This window comes from Phyllostomus discolor, chromosome 7, assembly GCF_004126475.2.
Source record: "Phyllostomus discolor isolate MPI-MPIP mPhyDis1 chromosome 7, mPhyDis1.pri.v3, whole genome shotgun sequence".
Taxonomy (NCBI): Eukaryota; Metazoa; Chordata; class Mammalia; order Chiroptera; family Phyllostomidae; genus Phyllostomus; species Phyllostomus discolor.
In genome coordinates, this window is record NC_040909.2 from 68,731,648 (window position 1) to 68,756,130 (window position 24,483).

The 24,483-nt window shown below is 37.1% G+C and overlaps 1 protein-coding gene across 2 annotated transcripts in view; it reads left to right on the forward strand.

Annotated features, from left to right (window-relative positions):
• The first annotated feature begins 11,564 nt into the window (after positions 1-11,564).
• The window catches only part of SNTG1 (syntrophin gamma 1), a 795,508-nt gene continuing 782,589 nt past the window's right edge, over positions 11,565-24,483 (forward strand). Inside the window, exons 1-2 of one of the 2 annotated variants that reach the window (XM_028518478.2) lie at positions 11,565-11,710; positions 12,214-12,939. The gene's annotated coding sequence lies outside the window, so the exon portion shown is untranslated. Of the gene's footprint in view, positions 11,711-11,782; positions 12,940-24,483 lie in introns of those variants that run through there. The other variant, XM_028518479.2, reaches the window with a different exon arrangement.

The following is a 24,483-nucleotide window of genomic DNA, read 5'->3' on the forward strand; positions in this document are numbered from 1 at the left end:
AGAAGGAAGAACAAAATAGGAAGGATCACAATACCTGATATAAAACTATACTACAAAGCTGCTGTAATCAAAACAGTCTGGTACTAGCAATATGATAGACACATAGGTCAATGGAACAAAATAGAGAACCCAGGAATAAACCCAAGTCTCTATGGTCAATTAGTATTTGACAAAGTGGGCTTGAGCATGTTATGGAGAAAAAATAGCCTCTTCAATAAATAGTGTTGGGAGAATTGGACTGGTGCATGCAAGAGGGAAAGAAGGAAGGAAGGAAGGAAGGAAGGAAGGAAGGAAGGAAGGAAGGAAGGAAGGAAGGAAGGAAGGAAGGAAGGAAGGGAGGGAGGGAGGGAGGGAGGGAAGGAGGGAGAGAGGGAGGGAGGGAAAGAAAGAAAAGGAAGAAAGAAAGACCACCAACTTACACCATATATGGGAGTAAACTGAAAATTGACAGAAGACTTAAATATAAGACATGACACTGTAACAGTCCTAGAGGAAATCATAGGCAGAAAATTTTCAGGTATACCACATAGCAATATATTTGCCAATATATCTCCTAGAACAAGGGAAATGAAAAAAATAAAAAAGTGGAACTACTTATTTCTACACAGCTAAAGAAATCATCATTGAAATGAAAAGGGAACCAACTGTATGGGAAAACATATTTGCCAATGATATGTCGGACAAGGGTTTGATCTCAAACTATATAAAGAAGTCACATAACCCAGCACCAGAAAGACAAACAATCCAATTACAGAATGGTCAGAGGACCTGAATAGACACTTCTTCAAGGAGGACATACAGATGGCCGGCAGACATGTGAAATGATGCTCAGCATCATTAGCCATCAGAGAGATGCAAATTAAAACCACAATGAGATACCTCCTCATTGTTGTCAGAATGTACATCATTAGTAAATCAACAAACAACAAATGCTTGCAAGGATGTGAAGAAAAGAGAGACCTACTCCGCTGTTGGTGATATGCAGACTGGTGCAGGCACTGTGGAAAACAGTATGGAATTTCCTCAAAAAACTAAAAATGAAACTGCCTTTTGACCCAGTGTTTTTCCTACTGGGAATATACCCTAAGAATCCTTAATCAGCAATGCAAAAGAACTTATCCACCCCTATGTTTACAGTAGCACTATATACTATAGCCAAGTGCTTGAAACAACCTCAGTCCCCATTAGTAAATGAGTGGTATGTTTACACAATGGTATAATACATAGCTGAAAGAAAGAACTCTTACCTTTTGAGGCAGCATGGATGGAACTGGAGAATATTATGCTGAGTGAAATAAGCCAGTTGGTGAACAACAAATACCATATGATCTCACCTATAAGAGGAACCTAAATGAGCAAAATATACTAACAAACAATACAGAACCAGAGTCATGGAAACATGGAACATACTGTCAGTGACCAGAGAGGCTGGGGAGGGGGATAATGGTGGAAAGAAGGGGAAGTGACTAGTCAAAGAATACACATGAATGACACACGGACATGGACAAAAGTTTGGGAATTGACTGTAGGAGTGGGGGGGTACAATGGGTGGAAGAGGGCAAAGGGGAAAATTGGGACAACTATAATAGAATAACAATAAAAGTTATAGAAAAAGAAAAATGACAATATCTATTCAGACAAAAAGAAATATACAATTGCTAACTAAACTAGCAGTGTTAATAAAAATATAGGGCATGTGAAATTTAAAAAAAGTAGTTGTTTTGTATGAAAAACTTCTCTATGACCCATTTATATATGTGTGTATACTTTTATATAGAACCATAATATTTGTTACACATACAAACTGTAAAATAAATTTTATTCCAAAATTAAAACATAAGTGTGGACTTTATTTATGAAGTTCTCAAATGTAACAAACTGATTGTTGAGCAACCTGCTCAATTTCCTCCTAGGATGGGGAATTTTTTTTAGGAGTTCAGAGTGTATGTACTATTTTCATATGTCCAAATGAAGAGACAAGGAGAGAGAATTCTGAGATTAACTAGAAACATCATGAATGTTCTGTGGCTTGAAGTCAGTCATATTGAGGTTTAGTTGAGGAAGTGGGAAGTTACCTGGAGTAGGAATTTTCCAGGTGCTGATAACCCAAGGCCTGTGCATGCATTCCACAGTTTTGTTGGTCCAGTAGTGAGTATTGAATATCAATACATCTGTTCACTATTTGAGATTCTAGCCATGTCCTCCCTTTGCTCACTTCCTTATGAGACAAATATTCAAGCAATGCATTTTTTTTTCTCAATGGGCTTGATAGATAACAAGAATCTTCAGCTATCTAGGTCCAACTTTTCCATGAAATATTTTGAACACTCAGTCAATTCAGAGAAGGAACAGGTCAAAGGACTGTCATTGCTCACACTACAGGTTTTAGTTTTAGAATCCAAATGTGCCTGATTTTATTTCTTCTCTGAGTTTACTGTTTGTGAGAGTCAATATATTGCCTCATTCAAAAAATAAAAACTTCCAAACAACAACAAAAGGAATTATGATACGCTGGCCTTATAAGTTTTCTTACTCCAGTTGACTTCAGTGCAGAAAAAAATAAAATAAAATAACAAAATATAATAAGATAATCAAGTATTAGGGAATAAGGAGTAGGTTGTAATTAACTCAACCAGGTTGCTAGGAAAATGATTCATAGAAAAAGTGACATTTGGTCTCTAAATAAAATATATCGTATCAGTTAGTGACTGACATGAAACAAACTACCCCCAAAATTAGTGTCATGAATCTAGGTCATCTAATTTCTGCTCAACTTGTAGATATGACTGACCCAAGCTGATGCTGTCTGGGAATTGATTGAGCTACAATAGTGTCATCTGACTAGACTCAGCTCTACTCATAGCATTTCTCATTCTCTAGTTGGCTTGTACTTATTATGGTCAGGGGAAAGGTCCAAAGAAGAACCAGAGGTCAAGGCCTCTTGATGCCCAGATTGGGGGCTAACATACCACCATTGTGTTGCCTTCTGTTAGGAAAATCAAATCTGAAAACTACCCCAAATCAAGGGATGGAGAAGATTTTCATTCTTTATGGAAAGTGCAAAGTCTCTTTGTAAACTATGAGTACAGGAAGGTCATTAAATTTGTTAATTCAATCAATGAACCAGATATACAGGTAGTTAGGTCAATAGATATGCCTTACACATTTGTGTACATATGAATTTTTTTAAAAAAAGAAATAAAAAGTTTCTGTTTGTCTTCTTAAAAAGCTGTCAGTTATTAGTTTAGGGATGATTTTATATATAAAAATGTGAAATTCTATTTGAAATTTACATGGGATCCGTGCCTATGCCCTTACTTTTGTTTTTGCCAGATTATGAAAATCTTTAATAACTTTAAAGATAGGTATCCACTTAGTTAATTATACTAAAGTATAATTATAGAAGCATACAAGGTGAATCTTCCTGAAAATAAATTTATTACAACATGGAAAATATACCTTAGGTAGTTTCAGAATGGATGAGCATACTTTTTTAAAGCCAATATTTTATGAGTAACCACAATATTAACACTCTTATTCATGTAAATAACAAATATTTCCCAGGTTTGAAGGACAAAGGCAATATTTTGTTTAATTTTGCACTCTAGGAATTATTATAGAGCCTCAGTCTTTTTAAAAAATATCATTGAGGATTTATTTATTTTTTTATTATTGTTTTTCAGTTACTGTTGTCCCAATTTTCCCCTGTTGCTCTGCTCCATTCCTGCTCCCTCAGTCAATCCCTACCATGTTGTCCACTACCATGGGTCCTTTATACATATTCCTTGATTAGATTTTTTAAATCCTCACTGAGGATATGGGTATTGATTTTAGAGACAGAGGAAGGTAGAGAGAAAGATCAATTGGTTGCCCTCCATACTTGCCCCAACCAGGGATTGAACCTGTTGTGTTCAGGGCACATAACCTAGGTATGTGCCCTGACTGAGGATCAAACTTTCAGTCCTTTGGTTTTGAGGTATTGGGTCACATTGCCATGGTAGGCCATCAGTCTTCAAAAAAAAGAGATTTTGTTTATTTGTTTTCAGAAACAAGGGAAGGGAGGGAGAAAGAGAGGGAGAGAAAGATCAATGAATCAATGTGTGAGAGAAACATCAATCAGTTGCCTTTCCTACACCCCCCAACCAGGATCCTGACTGGGAATCAAATCAGCACCCATTCAGTTTGCAGGCTGGAGATTAATCCACTGAGTCTCAACAGCCAGGGCTAACATCACCCTTTTAATCATTCAACTACCAACCATTTACTGAGCAGCCACTATGTGCTGGACACTGTTTTTTAGGAAGGGGACTCACAAGGCAACAAGGTTACTGCTTTCCTGCAGACTGAGTCATAGACAGAGAAGGAATCAGTAGGGAAAACCACAAGTTAATAATTTTCCATAGCAATACTTACTATAGACATTATAACAAATAGATGTATATACCATGAGGATTGCTTATTTGTTCTGTCAGAGAGGCCTCCTTGATAATGTGACATTCAAGCTGAGACCTGAAGAAAAAGGAGGAGACAGACAAATAGAGATCTGGGGTGAGGGTGGGAAGGTGGAGTAGTATTTCAGGCTTTGGGGATGGCACTCAGTAAGTTCCTAAAGCAGAACTGAGCTTGGTTAATATGAGGACCTGGAATGTAGGTGATCAAGGGGGAGAGAGTGATGAGATAAATATCAGACTGTCAAAGCCAGAAGTTACTCCAAGTGCATTAGGAAACTCTGGGATAATTTAAGCAAAGACATGCTTTGGAATGATTCATGTTGTCAAAAATTTATCCTTACTGCTGTGCAGAGGAAGGATTCCAAGGGAAAAAAAAACTGGCTATGTTGAGTTAAATTACTAGACTACTGAAATCATACAGCTAAGAAATTATAGCAGCTTGTACTAGAGTAAAAAATTTATCCTGGGGGTAGTGGGTGGATTGGAGATATATTTTAGAAACAGAAGCAAGAGCCCTTGCCAATTCTTTGAACATAGTGGGCAAGGGATGATAAACTTTGAGATGATTCCTTGATTGTGAGCTTTAGCTGGTTGGGCAGTGGTGCATTTACTTGATGGAGAAGATGTACCGCTTTCTCTGGGGTGGTGATCCAGAGGACAGTTGCATATGCTAAGTTTGAGATCTTTACTGAGCATTCAGACAGATGTCAAATATATAACATACATCTATATACAATATATTGGGCTTAATGGACAATTTAGGAGTCCTATACACATTTAAGTGTCAGTGTTATAGAAATGATATTTAAAGCAATAGTATTTGGATTGGATGAAATCACTTGAGCAGATAATGCAGAAAAAGAAGAGTAGAGTGCCAATAACTAAATCCTGTGGAATTCTAGCATTAAGGGGTTTGAGCTGATAAGGAATCAGCAAGGAAGACAGAGGTAAAAATTGCCATTTCTGTGAATAACATTACATCAACCAAGGCAAGAGTGTTTCAAGAAAAAAGGGATTCATCGAATAGGTCAAAGGTTGCTCTTGAGTTAGAAAAAGCAGTTGAGTGTAGTGGACACAACACAATGACCAATAAATTCAGAAACAGAACTTATTGATGACTAACAATGAAGTCTAATTAGATGAGTCTAAAAAGTAAATGGTTTGGTAGAGGTGATAAAAATGAAATAATAAGTGAGAACACATTAGATGATATTTATAAGAATTTTTTCTATAACTGGTTACTAACTCTAGGTATTGGTATAATATTTATTTATTTACATATATATTTATATATACATATGCAAACACATATGCACATAAACATGCATGTGCACAGATACACACATTTTTTAAAGAAGGAAGCTACTGAAGCACATATATATATATGCTTATTAGAAAGGGTATATTTACTAAACAGTTTAAAATATTTAATATACTAAATAAGCTAAATTGGCAGTATATACTTTAAGGATAGTTTCGTTTTTTCCCTGTGGTTAGAAAATTGTCACCATGGAGGACTTGACAACCTGTGAAGATGTTGCTGAAGTAGTGTCCTTTCAGTGTTGTGAGAAAAGCATTTTGGGCGACCCATAACGGAGTCTGATGGTAAGATTTATTTGGGTGAAATATAAGGCTGCCCCCAGGTTCCCAATGTCTCATCTCCAGCTGTCCTGGTCTGAAAGGAGTCCTGACTTGTTTACATTTTACCCAGAACAAAGACCAGTGTCCAGAAATTTTGCACCATTGGTTCAGTCCATGTATCTGTCCTCATTTGGCTAGCTCAGTCTGTTCCCAAATGGCACTGTGTTCAGACCGGTACAGTCTGCAGCAGCCCCAGGCAGCTGCTAGGGCCACATGATATGCCTGATATGGAGAGAACATGCAAACCGAGAGGGCCAGTGCATGTTACTGGTAGGGAGTGGGGAGAGAAAGGGAGAGGGAAGGAGAGAGAGAAAGAGAGAGAGAGCTAGCTCTTTTTTTTTTTTTTTTTTTTGGCTGATTATATTATCTCAGACTTAGGACAGACCTGGCACTTCTTCAAACTAACCAGTCAACTCCCCAAGCTTTCATGGGTTTGCACTGGGTTCTCCCCATAACCAATCTATTTCCTAGATTTTTAGGAGTATGTGTCTCTTAACCAATCTGATCCTTTTCCCAGGTTAGAGTGACAAGCCTCTATGGTTACCATCCTGGCTTTTACTGTGCATGCACCCAGCAGAGAAATTTCTCCTGCTGTTTTCATTCTTCCCTCTGGTCTTCAGATCTTTGGGGAATTAGGTCCTGATGCCTTGGGGAGAGTGTGAAGCCGGAACATACTAGTGAAGTGGTCCCAATATTAGAATCAGCTTGCCAGTTGATTACACTTAATAATCCATGATTTCCTTTATCCCTTTCTTTAATAATATTTAGCTACCTACACTAACAATTTTCATAACACTGAAACAGTGTAGTAGAATTTCTACATTCTTGCACACAAATGCTATTCACATTAATGTGCTTTTAAAAAAGATTTTATTTTTATTTATTTTTAGAGAGGGAAGGGAGGGAGAGAAAGAGAGAAACATCAATGTGCGGTTGCTGGGGACCTGGCCTGCAATCCAGGCATGTGCCCTGACTGGGAATTGAACCTGTGACTCTTTGGTTCGCAGCCTGCACTCAATCCACTGAGCTACGCCAGCCAGGGTTACATTAATGTGTTTTAAATAAAGCAATATTGCCTACTTGATGTTAATGAACAAGAAAAATTCTCCAAAGCAGTTTCCACCAGAGAAGTATAGAGAACTGTCCTGAAAAGGGAGAAGCTTGTCATATATTGAGCATTTATATACAAGTCCCTGAGCCAGGTTTTTACTTTAACCCTATAAAGCAGGTTGCATTATTTCCATGTTAAAATGAAAATGTAGACTCAACAAGGGTTCAGTAACTTATCCAAATAAGTAGCACTTTTTTCAAGCAGTCATAATCAACTTAAGAGTCCTTAACAGAAAAATAAATAAATAAAAAGAAAAGTGCTCATGGATCTATTGTCTAAAATGAAATCTCTCTCAGTTGAGGCAATTGTGAGTAACAGTGTGATGCAGACACAGGCCTGAAGTGCCTGAGGCAATATGGATGAGCCATGAGACAAATTCACTTGGGCTACTGAGTCCTGTGGAGGAAAAGGGACAGCACAGCTATCCCTCTCAAGGGGAGAGTGCCTCAGAGTGGCCTAGCCACTCTCTCAAGAGGAGAGCACCCTGACCCTTGCCTTGCCATGCCAGGCTTTTCTTGGATTTGTTTGCACAAGAATACAGGCAAAGCTCATTAATCATTATCAGGCAGTAAAAATCAAACATACAAAGAACTCTGAGGGCCTATTTTGAGTCAGGGTCAGATAGCTAAAGAGCCATAAAACTTTGAGGAACAAACTCATTTCTCGCTTGGACCCTTATCATTTAATTGAGAGCATTCTGAACAAAGCAGTTTTCACAGGATTTTATATATTCTTTCTTAGGCCTGAACATCCAAGGAACCCACACTTTCCAGCACAGGGCTGCACTACCCTCTGTCATTGTTTCAGGCTTAAGTCAGGCAGGGGAAGTAAGGCAGCCAAAAGATTAGGAGACTTCTTGCAGACAGAATGAGGACTCAGGCTATGTCAAAGCCGAGGAGTGAGGATCTATCACCCCCTTTTGCTATAGCCCCCGAAGTCCTTCCCTGGGGCCTCCAAGTGATCGTGCCTGTCTTAGATCATTTCCACCTTGGGGAATCTTACCTGTCATTGGCTAACTGATCAAGCATTGGAGACCAGGCAGGGTGAAGTAAAAAGGAGCAGAGGCCGTGCTCCTGCCAGAGATATAAGCTTTGTCTCCTCAGTGGCTTATGGTCCGAAGGTCGCTCACTCAGCCTTAGCCATGGGGTGAGGGCGGGGGGGGGTGGGGTTACAGCTTCTGAAACCAGGCAGGGTGGTTCCTGAACAACAGTGTCTAATTTCCTAAGTTTCTCTAACCTTCACTTGTTACCTCCCCAAGAGAAAAGTGAAACAAATCTAACTAGTTTTTTTGCACTTCAGTTACTTTGAAGCCAGTGGAGTTCCAAAATCCCATTCACCTTTTCATGTAACTGAAGTCAATTGAGCTCATTAAAACAAAAGCAAACACAGGTGAAATCCTCTGGACTTACTTGATATGACTCAGGTAATTACACCTTGGCCAAATAAAACTGTTTTGAGCAAGGGTTCCCATAGAAAAGGGACAAAACAATGTACAACTCAACAAAAGCTCATTGGAAAAACCACAAAAAGAGATTTAAAAATATGATCTTTGTTCCAATTAAATAATGATTAATAGATACCTAGTTGTACTTGAACAGAACAAAAATAAATCAGCTCAAAATAATGCTAATGATTATATCAAAAAGGGTTCAGATGTGGGTATCATCAGATTCATATAGCCCTATATCTAATAGGAAATACAAAGTACCCAGAAATAATTAGAAAACTATGTTAATCAAAAATGAAAACCTCTATTGTCTATCCAGTCTTGAAACTGAGGTATAGAAATAGTAACCAAAGAATAATCCATAGATTATATTACATATTTTTATAGAATTATGCAAGTTTTATGCACATTGTTTTGTTGTGTATTACAATTTAATGGTTAGCAGAAATTATATTATTACCACCTTATATATGGTTTCAAGATGGCTCAAAATAGTTAACAGTCTTGTATAAGTTATACAGCCAGTGTCAGTTTCATACACAAAATAACCAGTCTAGATTGTATGGTATGGAGGTTTTGCTTTGCATTTCGAATTTCCTCCTCCAAAGGATTTAAAATTGATTCAAAGTGTTTCACAGACTATTGTTTTCTAAAATTCCTACAGTGTGAAAAATGGGTTGGTGGGAAATTATACTGTGGTTTTGTAAACAGAGATTGAATGATCTGCTTTAGGTTTCAGTGTTCATCCTACTGAATATAATACTTCATATATTGTGTTGCTTTGATGTTTTACATTCACATTTTAGTATGTTTACATTTTTTAAAACAATGGTAATTTAAAATAAGTGACGATTTACATTTAAAATAAACTTTAAAAACTCTGCTCCAAGGGTGAAATTTCTTCAAATATTTCTTTAATTCATCTCAGTTTATCTGCTCTCTCTGGTATTTCATTTATACTCTTTTGTAGCATCAGATATTAGGCTGCATTTTATTTTCATCATCTTAATTTCCATAAGTGGTTACACAACTTGATGAGGAAAATAAGGAGTAGATTTTGCTTCTACAAAAGAAGACATTAAAGTAGCATAACCTTTCTGTGACTGACAGTTCAAATTAATCAGACTCTTTCTTTTTTCTCTTACAGGCAGAGAGAAAGAGGGAGGAGGAAAGAAAGATTGAGAGAGAGACTGCCATTAACGTCAATCAGCGGTTTGGAAGAGAGAATGTGTTCCTCAAGGTCTGAATAATCAAGTGCATATGCATTTAATTAGTAAGATCCTTGTACTGTGTGCCTCATTTTTGTCAATGCTCTTCTTTTATTTGGTGTGATATTTCTGCGATTATCCTTGCTTCTACATGGTGGGAGAAAAAAAATTTAAACAATCAATTCAGTCAACTGGAGTAAGCATAGAATTAAATTCTGTGGAGGAAAGCCCCTTAACTAACTATAGAGTATGTGGCACCAGAAGAGTATCCCTCACACAAGGTTTGTTTTTGTCCTCGGACAGAAACCCTGCACGTTCTGAAACTTGCACAGATGAAGTACTTGTTTATGCAACTACAAGAAGCATGGGTTTGCCTACATTTGTAGGGGATAAGGGAAACTTAATTTGTCGCAATCCATCTTTCAGGTGGGCGGTAGAGCAAAACACAACCCTTCTAAATGAACCTCAAGTAACAAATACTCTGAGTAGGTTTGTATATGCCAGAGTTCAGAGGGCTTCATTAGACACGGCTTGAGAGACTCCCTCACACCTTCTTCTAATATATGCCTCTACTGGAAAAGCCTTCGAGGGAAGCTCCACACAGCGTGGGCAGCCTGCAGTGAGTCCAGCACCACGCACGGCCTCTTCCAGCCAGAGCCCCGAAGCGGGCAGTGCCTGCTCTTGGCCACTCGGGGGCTATGAGGCATCGGCACGGTCGCGAAAAGGCTCACAGTCTAACGAAAACGTGGACTTTTCGTGCGAGTAAATAACCTGCCTGTTTGATTTTCATTCCAGATTGATCTCGGTTCAATCTCCTTTCGCCTAGAGGTGCTGCGGCTGCCACCGCCCCCTCGCGCCCGCCTCGCTCGGCCTCAGCTCCGCCAGCGCGGTGACAGCGCGTCACCCCGGGAGGTGGGGGCACCCACCGCTAAGGTTCCCTCCTCCCACGCGCGAGCTGGAGAGGGAAACACGGCCTTTACGACCTCACCTCTACGGTCCGTACGCGAGGGAAAGGAATCTGAGAAATTCTCAGGAAGGGAGGTCGGAGAGAGCCGCCGGCCGCTGTCCTGCCGCTCGGGACACGTGAGCGTTTCCCTCTCCTCCTTCAGCCCCGAGGCCCTACCCAGTCTCTCCCGGATTTCCTCCGGAGTCCACCAGCAATCTCGGCGCTGAACTCCACGCTGCACACGCCGGGGCTTGAAGAGGCGAGCTGTGTTACGACCCCCTCGACTACATTTTTCTTTTTCGCTACACATAGTCCTCGCAAACAACAATTTGATCAGTTTTCCAACAGTTTCAGAGTTGGGTATCTCTTCCACAGTTGAGACTGTGTTCCTCGGCATCCGCACGTGTTGCGCAGTGAAGGCGGCGGAGCCCTCGGGACCACCAAAACAAACCCTGCCCTGTTCCCAGCCCTGGCGCGGGCAGAAGTGGGTGTCTGCAGAGCTGGAGCATCGCGCTAGCGAGGCCCTGGGAGAGCGCAGACTCTGGACCCGGGAGCCGGACGGGCGGCGTGGAAGGCAAGGCGGGAATTGGGCTGAACCCCGAGGCTAAGAGCCTGCAGCGTTGGGAGTTGTTCTGGCTTTAAAAGGGCGAGTATTGTTACTCTCCCTGCTGACAGTGTGCTTTCCTCCTTTGATCCTTTGTGAAAGCGGCCTCCCCTCCCCGCCCGCCCCGTGCCTCCCTCTGCGGGAGCCCGGGCTGTGGGCGGCTGGAGAGAGCCGGCTGGGATCGCAGCCTCCCGAGGTTCCCGGCTCCCAGGCTGATTCTCGTGGCTCACACGAACGACTTCCGGCTGCATCCTCTTAGCGGCTCCGCAAGGATTCGGAACAAATTCACCAGCGTTTAAAAGGTAGCAAAGCCGAGATTCCTTTTCTTTCATTTGTTTCGTTTTTCCTTTTTTTTTTTTTTTTTTTTTTTTTACAATAACCTGCAGTTTCTATCTGGAGGGTCAAAGAAGAATCTACGACCTCGTTATTGCGTTTAATCTAGGAATTTTAAATGGGGTTTCTCAGAATTTAAAGGTGGTCCACCTAATTGGTAATCAATTGCGGAGTCTTCCAAAATAGCCCCTTTCCTTTTTATGTAATGAGAGACTGAAAGGAGCTCTTGCTTTTCTACCGTACATAATCTGTATTCATTCATATTCTCTTTCTCTCTCTCGCCCCTTCCCCCCTCTCTCTTCTCTTTGCTTCCCTCTCGTCCCCATTCTCCTTCTGCCCCCTTCCCCTCTCCCCCCCTCTCCTGCGCGTGTGCGTGCGTTTCCTTTCATTTGTCTCATTGGGAAACTCGTTTAGGGCCTCTGAAAAGTGAGGAGATGCTTAGATCTGATTTCCCACATATTCCTGCTTGCAGCGTCAAATAATGTCCGGAAACGTTGCCACCAGATAAATATGAGAATATTATTTTGAAGAAGCAATTAACCCCTACCAAAATATAAGGCGCCAGGGGAAAGGTGAGCCTGGAAGACAAGGAAGCCCTTCGCATTCGCTGGTGGAGGAAAGAGCTATCTGGGGACGGACTGAAGGTGGGGTTCCAGTCCCCATACTTCAGCACCAAAGGGGATGGACAGCGTCTCCAGGCTGGACTGCAGCCACAGGGACACAACCGAGCTGCCTCTGCCGCTGTCCTTGCTGCCACTGTTGTTGCTACGGGCAGCTGGGTTTCCTACTTCTCGAAGCTAAACGGCGGTGCCTCCTAATAACCCCTCATCCCCACTGCCCTTCCTTAATAGACAAAAATTAACCCTTCTTACCCATCTGCTACAACTACTGTACAGGGCTCTGAGAAGTACTTTTGTTCCACAGATTAAACTCAGCAACAACTTCAAGAATAATTTTCTACAGGGGCCTGGGAGAAATGCAAGCAGAAGAGTGAAGTCAAAGTTCTTAGAGGCTCCGAGAAATCATGGGCTCTACAATAGGGGCTGAAATGCTCAAAGGCCCTCACTTTTTGAAATAAACAATGTTCATGAGAGGATTGCAACTGTTTTTGGATATAGCTTTGTGAGTGGAGGTTGCAGAATTACTCAAAATCCTACATCAGAGAAACTAAAAGACTTCTAATTTTTCTACTTGGCAGGTAAGTGATAATACTAGTTTTCTGCTTATTTACAACTCTAATGATTTTTTCAAGAATTTAATAGTAGGATTATATGTAGTATTATTTTTTCTTGTAGATTAAAAAAATAATTTGATTTTTAAATGATTGTTCCTGCATTATGATCTTAGGAAATCTCTTGCCTAATAACATAGTTGAATATTTTATTTTTCTGAAGTATCTTATATGACAAGAATATTAAAAATTATTTATATACTGGCTTGTACAATTAAATCAAGTCTCAGTGGGATATTTTTACATTGCCCACCTAACAAATTTTTAAATTTGTGTATGTCTCAGTTGTCCAAAAAGTAATACAATAATCTGGTATTTTGTTAAGAGGGTTTTTTTGTCTTATGCATGTAGTTTAAAGTGATCTTGTCTGTGTTGCATAGTATGCACGATTCAAAGTTACAAGTAGATGGTTTAACCACACCTTCTGTTATATTTTAGCTGATTACAATTTGTGAAACAATACACAGGAGCAAACACATGTATGAATACACACCTAATCCCTCTCTCTACTTGAACCCCCAAGTATACCTACACCTGTAGCATCTTAACTAGACATTTTTTTTCTTAGCATGATCTTTCCTGCCTTTTAAAGCTTAAGACTGCTTGCTCAAACCACACCTTCCATAAAGCAGAAGTGAGAAGCTTTAGTGTGTCTTTTTTAGGAGAGCTGATTTTAATAGCATTCTGACTTCTTAGTTCTACAAAATAAATTAGTCACTGAAATCCAAAAAAAGTTGTAGGGAAAAATAGGTTCTTGACAAACCATAAACTTTAAAGTCTTCATTAAATCTGTTTTCTGTTGATTCTTATTTCTGGAGTCTTCTCCTGGAGCTTTAAAACTACCATCTTTCACAGTGACCTTGATAAGCATTCTGCTTTAATAAAAAGGCTTCTCTGGGTAAAGGCAGTTACACAAATTTATAGCCCACGCCTGACATTTCACTAAGGGCTCAATCAATTCCAGTGCACAATCAATTCAGTTCTGTGGAGAGTATTGACTTGCAGGAATGGACTTTTCCAATCATGTAAGCACATATTATACTATATGCATAACCAACACTGTGGGAAGAGTTTGCCCCTCCTGAAAAATTATAATTCCTTAGTTTTTCCTTTTTATTTTATAGGCCATATCTAATTGATAGTGAAATGCTCCTAATATGTATCCATACATACCCTCTTTCTCAGTTTCAGCATAAAAATCCTCTGAGGCTGTTCAAGATGGTATTTGTTGGTGGGCTGATGGGCTGATGGTATTTGTTTTGCATTGCCTGAGTGTAGCAATTACACTCTGAGGAAAAATCATACTTAACTGTTATTTACCACTTACCATGAACCTGCTTGCTTAGCAGAAATGAAGCAGAGGCATCTATGTCATTGAGCAGCCTGGGGGCTATGTTGCCCTATATAGGTCAGAAATGATCATCTGAGGAGGAGAAAGTGTACCATTGATTTGGATCCCTTCCTAGGAGAGCTATGATGTGCTCCTAACACAACCTGATTTTTTTTCTAGTCTTAGAGATATGAAGGTGAAATTACCTCATGGAATAATTAATAATGCTTTAAGAGATGCACAGCACATTTTTATATGGATATTTTGGTTGTCAGTTAATTCACACAGGCTCTCATGGCTGGAGCTCATAAAATAAAAACAGTGAATGTGTCATAGGAAGCATTTCTATGGGTATGTGGCTGCAGTTACCTTCTTAGTGGTAAAGAGGGCAGGCTTTCTTTATGTGTGACTGAAACTGCACAAAGTAAAAGTACCCTTTGCCTAATCCCTTTGAAGATTTAGTCTTAGAAATAAATAACTCTAATTCACCTTTCCAAGCTCAGGCAAAGTGCATGGAGCTCATAACAATCCTCATTTTTGAGGAAATGTTATTACGTTGAGATGGAGTTTTGTAAATTAATTTAATGCTTACCTAAATGCTGATTTCTATCTGCCGCCACTCCCAAGCTCCCCCAAAGGAGTGGCTGGGTTAATGGAACCTAACATTTTTTGACAGGATTACCTGTCTTTAAAGAAGAATCAGTGCTTTATTATGGGATACTCATATCCCAGTAAAGGAAACTGTTTTTTTGATAGGTATTTTGGTCCATTAGGGAAAACAGATGCATGAGATTTGCAGAGTACTAGACACAATAATTCAATATCCCCTCCCCTGGTGAGGCTGGTGGGGGGGGGGGGGGGGAGGAACTGTTTTGTTGGTAAAAAGTTGCTTACATTTGAGTCTCAACAGAAAAAAGTGAAATAGGATTGTGTAGACAGGAAAATGTAAAGTGTATATTAAGACCAGAGGATAATTAGAAATGAGCTCTAGAATCTGATCAGTCACTTTGCTTTTAACAAGAAATGGTATGTGGAGAATAGAACAGGGAGTTCTGGCCTGAATCTCTAAATACTAAGATATTATAAAAAACACCTTCATTTAACTCTTTGGGTAGACCATCTGAATATTAACCAGCTATTCTAATGTAATTATTGATACCTACAGATTATATTGGATTTGAATGTCCAGAGTTTGCCTTAGGAAGTGTTTTCTTGGATTTGAATTGTGTATATCAAAAAATGTAAAAGTATGAGATGATTTTTATTGAAATTTAAGAAGGCCTTCAGTAATTGACTTTTATTTTTGTATCATTTTTAAAGATGTAAATTCCAGGCAAGACCTGTTTATTCACCCAGTTCTAACAAGCAAGGTAAAAGCTACTAGTGAGGAAAAGTATGTTGTAAATAGGAAATTATTGTTATAATCATCCCAGCTCTCCAGAAACATGTACAGTGAGTCATAGAATAGCACACAAATGGAGAAGGATTTCTTGTTTATATTTTCTCCCTGTTTAGGTGAATGAGTTATACATGGTGTGTATTGAAAGGGACATGCTGCAGTGTATGCGTGAAATATATCATGTATCATGATAGAGTAGAACAAGTAGTGTTTGACAGTCAAAAGATTAAGATTCTTGAATGCTTGTCATTAGATCTTGGACAAGTCACTCAACCCAATGAAACTTAACTTTTCTTTTGTAAAAGGGAATACTGTGGGTACCAATTAAGGCACAATCCTAACTGGTGACACCTAAACATTTGTGGGATGAATGAACAAATACCTACTGTTTGGAATATGGGGAAGTCTCAAGATAATGCTTTGAGAGTATTTTGGAAACTTAAGTGCTATATCTTTGAGTTATAAATAATCTCCAATAGCATTCATTTCTTCCCTCATCAAAAACTTCCCTGCTGATTACAACATGGTGGACATGCCTCTTCTATTTAAGAACTTTCAGTATAGAGAATATGTTTTTTGGTGCTAATTCAGCATCAATTTTCTTAACTATCTTAATGGAATAAATATTTCAATGCAGGTAGAAGCTGGTTTAAAATCAGTTATTGTTCAAAATTCACACCAAAGTGATCAACATGACCCACGTTTATTTTTACTACTTTCATTTTGACCTTAAATGAATCAGTCACTCTTTTGTGTCATAGTTTTCTGGTCTGTGAAGAAGAATAATATTTTTTACTAGATATATCAACATGGAAATACATAGAATTAAATGCACTTTAAAACTCAAAACCTGAAAACATAACCAGAAAGAAAGCATTTTGCATTTGATTTCTCACTAGTGAGGATGAAGTATAGATAACATGGTATGGTTCTGACCTATGGCGATACCTTGGAAATGCTGTAAAGATGTAGTGTTTATTTAGTGCAAGGCTTAGATTCTATTCATAGATGTCAAGAAATCTCAAGCAACATCTTATTTCTTATTTTTTCATCAGTTGGAGTTTTAAACGTGACTATGATTTTTTAAAGGTAATGTTTAAATATTTAGTCTATATAGTTTTATATAGTATCACTAAGCATATACAGGTAGAATGTTTAGGAAATTTAAGTTATTGTATAGTTGTATTATTTCAGTGCTAGAGGTGGAAAATTATAATTACCTAGTGATATAATTTTGAGATTTTTTTGGTTTTGTCACCACGTATCCAAAAAAAGGGAAAGAAAATAGGAAAGAAATAACAAAGGATAAAAGGAAAAAAGCAGGAAGTGAATGTTCATCAAAATAATGTTATATGACTCAAAACTTTGTCTTTGTCTTTATTTGTCTTTTAAATCTTTGTCTTTATAATTATGAAGCTTGTTCAGCACATTTTACACACTCTGTCAGAAAACAATCTTAGATTTACATGAATTTTGTCTTCGAATTCTCAACAAAGCTAAAGTAATATGTACTTATTTTTAAATAAAAGAATCATTAAATTGATGCATTAAAATAGAGGCTAATTCTTTATCACTTCAGTATGCTTAATGTACACACTTGCATACCTTTTTAATATTAAAATTTGTGAAGTAGTTACAACTACATTTATACATAACAAATATATTCATTTATCCAATTTCAAATAGCTGAAGATTTAGTTTTTTAAATTCACTTACTTAAATTCATTGAATAATTTACCAGAAAGCAGGGATCTTTTAGATATGTTGTCAGATTTGAACAATAATATGTTATCATATAAAACTATTGAATAATGCATTATCTTTGAGCCTTCTCAAAGGGACTGAGGGAGGGAAATAAGTATCCAAGATCATGAAATATAAAATTCCACAACTAAACAGCATTGTCTGGTTAAAAATACTTGAAGTACATACTAATTCTCTTAGAGTCAAATATGGTTTCTCATTAACTAAAGATGTAATCTTGGGTATATCACTTTGTCTTAAATTTAATAGCTCATCTGTTTTTTTGGTTACCTTCTGAGGCAGGGGACAGATCAGGGCTGGGTGGATAGGGGCAAAAGGGAGAGCATAGAGAATATCTGTATTAGTGTCAAGAATAAAGAAAGAAAAAGAAAACAAATAAAAACCTATACATTTAGTTGAGTTCAGAAACATTTCTTCTGCTTTCCTCAGGCAATTTCTCTAATAAATGTTCCCATACTCTTATGGTGGGAATTACATGAGATTTAGGATCACAGAAATTTTGAATTTAATTCTGGTTTAGAGACTGATTAACTATACAAACCAGGACAAGAGACGTAAACTTTCTGAGTCTCTTTATTTTTGTATGTGAAACGAAAGAAAATTCCCCCTCAATATGCTGTTGGGAACAGTTAATATAACAGGGTATAGAGAATGGCTAGTGCACTGCCCATAAACAGCAGGAAACTGGTCAAGTTGGTGTTTGTTATTACTTAGCTCTTTAGGCCAGTCTGCAGCTGTGGCTCTGACTGTCCCATATTTGTTCTATTTAATTTCCTCAGATAAAATTTCTGTGTTATATATTGTCTTCCAAACATACTATACTCACGTCTAGTAGTTCTTTTCTTTATGCTTTGTCCTAGATTGTTTCCTTTTTTGTTATCCAAACCTGCATCTCTTTGCATAGATTGTACATTCAGATGCCTACAGGGCTCAGGGAGGTGGAGGAATGAGTGTGGCTGGTCAGTAGGACTGGTATCAAACTGGAGTCCCAAGAGGGTTCCTTGTCTCTCACCTTTATTCAATTAGAGCACAGGTGGTGAACACAAGGTCTGCAGGCAGGTGGAATCTGGCCCTTTACCTTGTTTTATCTGGCTGGGCACCTTGTTCCTACCCAGTGGCGCATCCAGCTCTCACTTAACTGTTAAGGAGTAGTTGCATTTATAAACTCCTAAAATTACATTCCACCCTTTGAAGGCAACCATGAGGCTGATATGGCCCATGGTGAAAATGAGTTTGACTCCCCTGAATTAGAGCAAAACCTAAGAACTAAAAACAGAATTTTGTGAAATCTCATTTTCATCTAAGTTAACTTTTTAAATTTTTCATGGAACAAAACAGCTACAAACTGGACTCAATGCACAGGGTGCCTTCTGTGTCCTGTAGCCTACAGAACCATTGATTTTCTGATTTCAGTGCATTTGTTAAAAACTAAACTGACATCTTTAGTCAGATGTTTTTTCCAGTCCCCTCTGTTTTTCTCTAAAGATGAGAGAATAAACAATGACTTAGCAAAAAAAAAAAAACCCCAAAAAACAAAAAAAACACCTTTTCTTAATGTCTCTAGAAATTACCAAGAAATAAGTTTTAAAAAATGATGAGTGATTGAGATAAAATAATCCATTCCTTTGAATGGTCAGAAATACTGTGAGGAAAAGATAGTCCATAGAATAAATAAGAGTGAAGATAAATCAACATGCCACAATATGTTTTATTGCAGTAACTCTTTCTACCAATTACATTATTTTGGGTAATAAAGCCAAATATATTAACAAATGCTGAAGATTTTAAATGAAATTGTTTTGAGAAATAACTCTATTACATACAATTTAATTTTTTTCTGTGAAAGATTAAATTTCTTTAAATCTTATCCAAACTTTATTTTTCTGAACTTTTTTGGATATGTATAAAAGAAGTATAATCACAAAATGAACAATTGAATAGAGCCTAGAAATTTACATTATTTCTACAGGCATTTAAAGCCCCCAATAAGCTATTTTCTCTTGAACAGAGTAAACAGAACTCGAAATACATGTAGTTTCTTCTTTCCATGTGTAGTTCTAGAATATAAGAGCTTTACTTCAGTGTGCTTAGCTAAGCCAAATCACTGTGCTTTTACAGGTTTATCAAGAATACATATTAAGAGATTAAATCCTAGGAGCAGGATGGAACTCAGACAAAAGTTCTAAGTATTGATCTAAAACTACATTATAACTATTCTTAATGAAAGTTGAACACTTGGAACAAGGCTGATATGTGGCCAAAAAAAATGTTTGGCATCTGATGAATTACTTAGCATTTCTTTTTATAAAGAATAAAAGCTCTCTGGCTTCTAACAAAGAGTTTGTGAGCTGTATGGTAGTATCTCGAACAAGGAGATCATTTATAAATGCAGTCTTTATATTTAGGAAATGATTACGGGATGCAGCTGCAGGTTTTAATGACTTTTACTAAAGCATGTTATAAAGTGAATTAGCAATGAATGTTTAACAGATGATACTAATTTAACACATATAACATCATTAGATCTATCTATTAGATTGTTAAAGCAATGTATGTGCTTCTATAATATCAGTGATTTTGAAATATTCTGGGATAGTTTGACAGGGAGTTAAAGTACATTAAATTTTAATGAATGGGATTAGTGTCTCTACTAGCTCTGGAAAGCTGATACAATTTTATTTATTTAACTAATAAAGTAAAGAAACTGAAAGCTCCTTAGATACCTTCAGTATATAGAATTATGAAACAGGTTCATGTGAAGATATATTTCAACCATTTTAAATTCTTAAGTCTTTCATAAATAAAAATGAATTTTACTTTATAGAAAAAAATAGTTTGTTAGAAATGATCTGTGTGTAACACTTGCTTTGCTGACATTGCCAAAATTCTCAATTTCAATGTCAAGTGGTCAGAATACTGATGAACAGAAGCAAACACAACTCATAACTCACCAGTGTCTTTTGCACAAATATTTGTGGACCACCTCAGCATGCAGAATAGATTACTTTTAGGTAGTCTATTTTTTTCAGTATAGATTGCTTTTCAGTATACATTATTTTTAGATACTAAGCTTGTTCTCTGATCTCAAGAAGGCCAGAATCTAACAATGACAAAGTAAAGACATCTGCAATAGAATCATAATGTCATTATGAGGTAGTGCTGGAAAAGTACTCACATATTATCAGGTTAGGAAGCTGACTCTCAGAAAATTTCTGAAATTTCTCAGAAGATTCCAATTTAGTTTATGACTGAGTTGAAACAGAACTGTAAATTATTATTTAATCAATGATACTCTAAGAAAAGTAAAGGATAATTGAGTGTCATTCAATGAATATCTCCTTATTGAATCATAATTCAGGGTAAACAAGCAACCTACAATGTTAAGAAGGTAGAGAAGACGTAAGTTTTAAGCCTTCCAAAGTTTCAAGCAAGTGTGACTGAATGCCCATCTTAGATGTGGTTAGGGATAGCAATACTATATATTTGGACAATCATTTTTTTCAACTTTGTATTTATTTTTAAATAATTATAGATTCAAAAAAAGTTGCAGAGATTGTTTGAAGCCTCCTTGTGAAGCCTCCACTCATCTTCCCCCCAATGGTAACATCTTACACAGTAATAGTACAGTAATATAACCAAGAATTTATATTGCCACAACATTGTCAAATAGACTATAAATGTTATTTTAAGTTCTTCAGTTTTTATCTGGTTGTATGTGTATATGTAATTGTATGTACTTTATGCCATGTATAGATTCATATAATCACCATCACAATCAAGATAAAGAATAGTTTTATCACCACAATAGAACTTCCTTGTTCTAGTCCTTAGTATTACGGCCTACTCCCCACTTTCCTGGCAACCACAAATCCATTCTCCATCTCTAGAGTTTGTTATTTTGAGAATTTTATATAAACAGTGTCATATAGAATATGACCTTTGAGGTTGGCCTTTTTTTACACTGAGAATAAGGCTTTTCAGATCCACTGAAGTTGTTTATTATGTCAGTTTATTTAATTGTTAAATAATATTCCATGGTATGAATGTACTACTTTGTTGGCCCGTCTACCATTGAAGAACATTTTGGTTGTTTCCAGTATGGGCTACCACGAACAATGGTGTTTTCAACATTCAAATATAGGTAGTTTATTATGCAGTAATAGATAACCAGAATATCTTCCTATAAATACACTTGAACACTAAACAGAATATGGCAATAATATATACTGACCAAGCAGCATTGCATTACATAAATGGCCCATAGTTATTTTATCCACTCATCTACTGATGGACACTTGGTCTACTTCCATAAAGCAGGCAATATACTGCAGAAAACAAAAGATTTTGGACAAATAATACAGTTTTAAACTCTTCGCATTTCACTGATGAATGATTGTTTTATACCAGTTACTTTTGCTCTCTGAGCACCAGGTATAAAACAATTTTGTTTCTAAGAATTAATGTGAAAGTTGAAACAATTCAATAATGCTCCAACACAATTATTGATTTTTCTAAGAAGATATTTTAGTTAATGCCATATTTACCTGATTTTATAATCTTCTACATATTCCATAGCAAAATGTAATGATATGGACATGCAAATTAAAATCTACACACAACATACATAAGTATAAATATTTACAGTTTATTATATTTAGAGGTTCACATATACATTTACAGAACCTTGACCATATATGGTGTCACAATGCAAACCATACCAAATTTCAAATGTTTAAAATTCTAACAGCATGGTCTTTGGTCAATACTATTTAAGTAAAAATAAATTAATAAAAAAATGAGCCTTTTCAACAAATGGTTCTGAAACAACTGTGCTTCCATCCTCATGCAAAAAAAAAAAATAGACATAAGCTTTACACCCTCCTTTAAAATTAACTCAAAATAAAAAATAGACCTAAATGTATTGATAAAACACAAAACTATGAAACTCCTAAAAGAAACAGAAGAGAAAAATCTAGATAATTTTAGGTATAGTGATTACTTTTTATATGAAAAATCAAAGGCAAAATCTGTTAGAGAAATAATTATTAAGTTGGACTTTATTAAAACCAAAAACATCTGCTGTGTGCATCATAATGTGAAGAGAATAATAAGACAAGACATACAATGAGAGAATATATTTGAAAAGTCATATCTGATAAAGAACTGTTATTTAAAATATATGAAAGAACTTTTAAAACTCAACAATAAAAAAATGAACAACCCAATTAAAAGATTGTCAAAAGAACTAAACAGATATTTCACTAACGAAGATATACGGGATGGCAAATAGACATATGAAAATATGCTTCACATCATATGTGACTAGGTAGTTATCCACACAGCAGTTATGGACATTTTGGTGTTTCCACTTTTTGACTGTTGTAATTAATAGTCACGTGCAAGTTTTTATATGAATACATTTCCAGTTCTATTAGGTACATATCTAGGAGTAGAATTGCTGAGTCATGTAAGTCAACATTTTGATTAATATTTTGAGAAACTACAAAACTATTTTTTATGACAGTTGCACTGTTTTATATTACCATCAACAATACATGGAGATTCCAATTTTTCTACACCTTTGCCAACAATAGTGTTTCTGGGGTTTTTTTGGTTTTTATTATAGCTACCCTAGTATCTGTGAAGTGGTATTACCTGCATTTATTTATTTATTTATTTATTTATTTATTATTTATCTATATTTATGTTTCCTTTTCATAAATTACTTTATTGTTGTTCAATTAGAGTGGTCTGCATTTTCTCCCCACCCCTCCAAACCCATGTCCCTCCCTTGCTTCCACCTTCCCCCTTGGTTTTGTCCATGTGTCCTTTATAGTAGTTCCTGAAAACCCTTCTCCCCACAGTCCCCTCCCTGCTCCCCTCTGGTTATTGTTAGATTGTTCTTAATTTCAATTCTCTGATTATATTATGTTTGCTTTTTCTTTTGTTGATTATGTTCCAGTTAAAGGTGAGATTGTATAGTATTTGTCTTTCACCACCTGGCTTATTTCACTTAGCGTAATGCTCTCCAGTTCCATCATCCATGCTGTTGCAAAGGATAGGAGCTCCTTCTTTCTCTCTGCTGCATAGAATTCCATTGTGTAAATGTACCATAGTTTTTTGATCCACTCATTTGCTGATGGGGACTTAAGTTGCTTCCAGCACTTGGCTATTATGAATTGTGCTGCTATGAACATTGGGGTGCATAGGTTCTTTTGGATTGGTGTTTCAGGGTTCTTAGGGTATAATCCCAGAAGCAAAATTGCTGGATCAAAAGTCAGTTCCATTGTTAGTTTTCTGAGGAAATTCCATACTGTTTTCCACAGTGGCTACTCCAGTCTGCATTCCCACCAACTGGGACCCAGTCTACACCAGGATTCCCTTTTCTTCACATCCTCTCCAACACTTGTTTGTTGATTTGTTTATGATGGCCATTCTGACCGGTGTGAGGTAGTATCTCATTGTTGTTTTAATTTGCATCTCTCTGATGGCTAGTGATGCTGAGCATCTTCTCATATGTCTCTGGGCCTTGTGTATGTCCTCCTTGGAGAAGCGTCTGTTCAAGTCTTTTGCCCCTTGTTTAATTGGGTTTTTGTCTTTCTGGAATGGAGTTGTGTGAGTTCTTTATACATTTTGGAGATCAAACCCTTGTCTGAGGTATCATTGGAAAATATGTTTTCCCATTTGGTTGGTTCTCTTTTTTTTTAATTCTGTTTTCTTTAGCCATGCAGAGGCTTGTTCTTTTGATGAGATCCCATTTGTTTATTCTTTCCTTTATGTCCCTTGCTTTAGGGGACATAGTAAAGATGTTGCTGCATGAAACATCTGAGGTTTTCCTGCCAATGTTTTCCTCTAGGGCTTTTATGGTGTCACAACTTATATTGAAGTCTTTTAACCACCTTGAATTTATTTTTGTGTATGGTATAAGTTGGTGATAATGTTTCATTTTTTTTTGCACATAGCTGTCCAGACCTCCTAACACCATTTGTTGAAGAGGGTATTTTTACTCCGTTTTTTT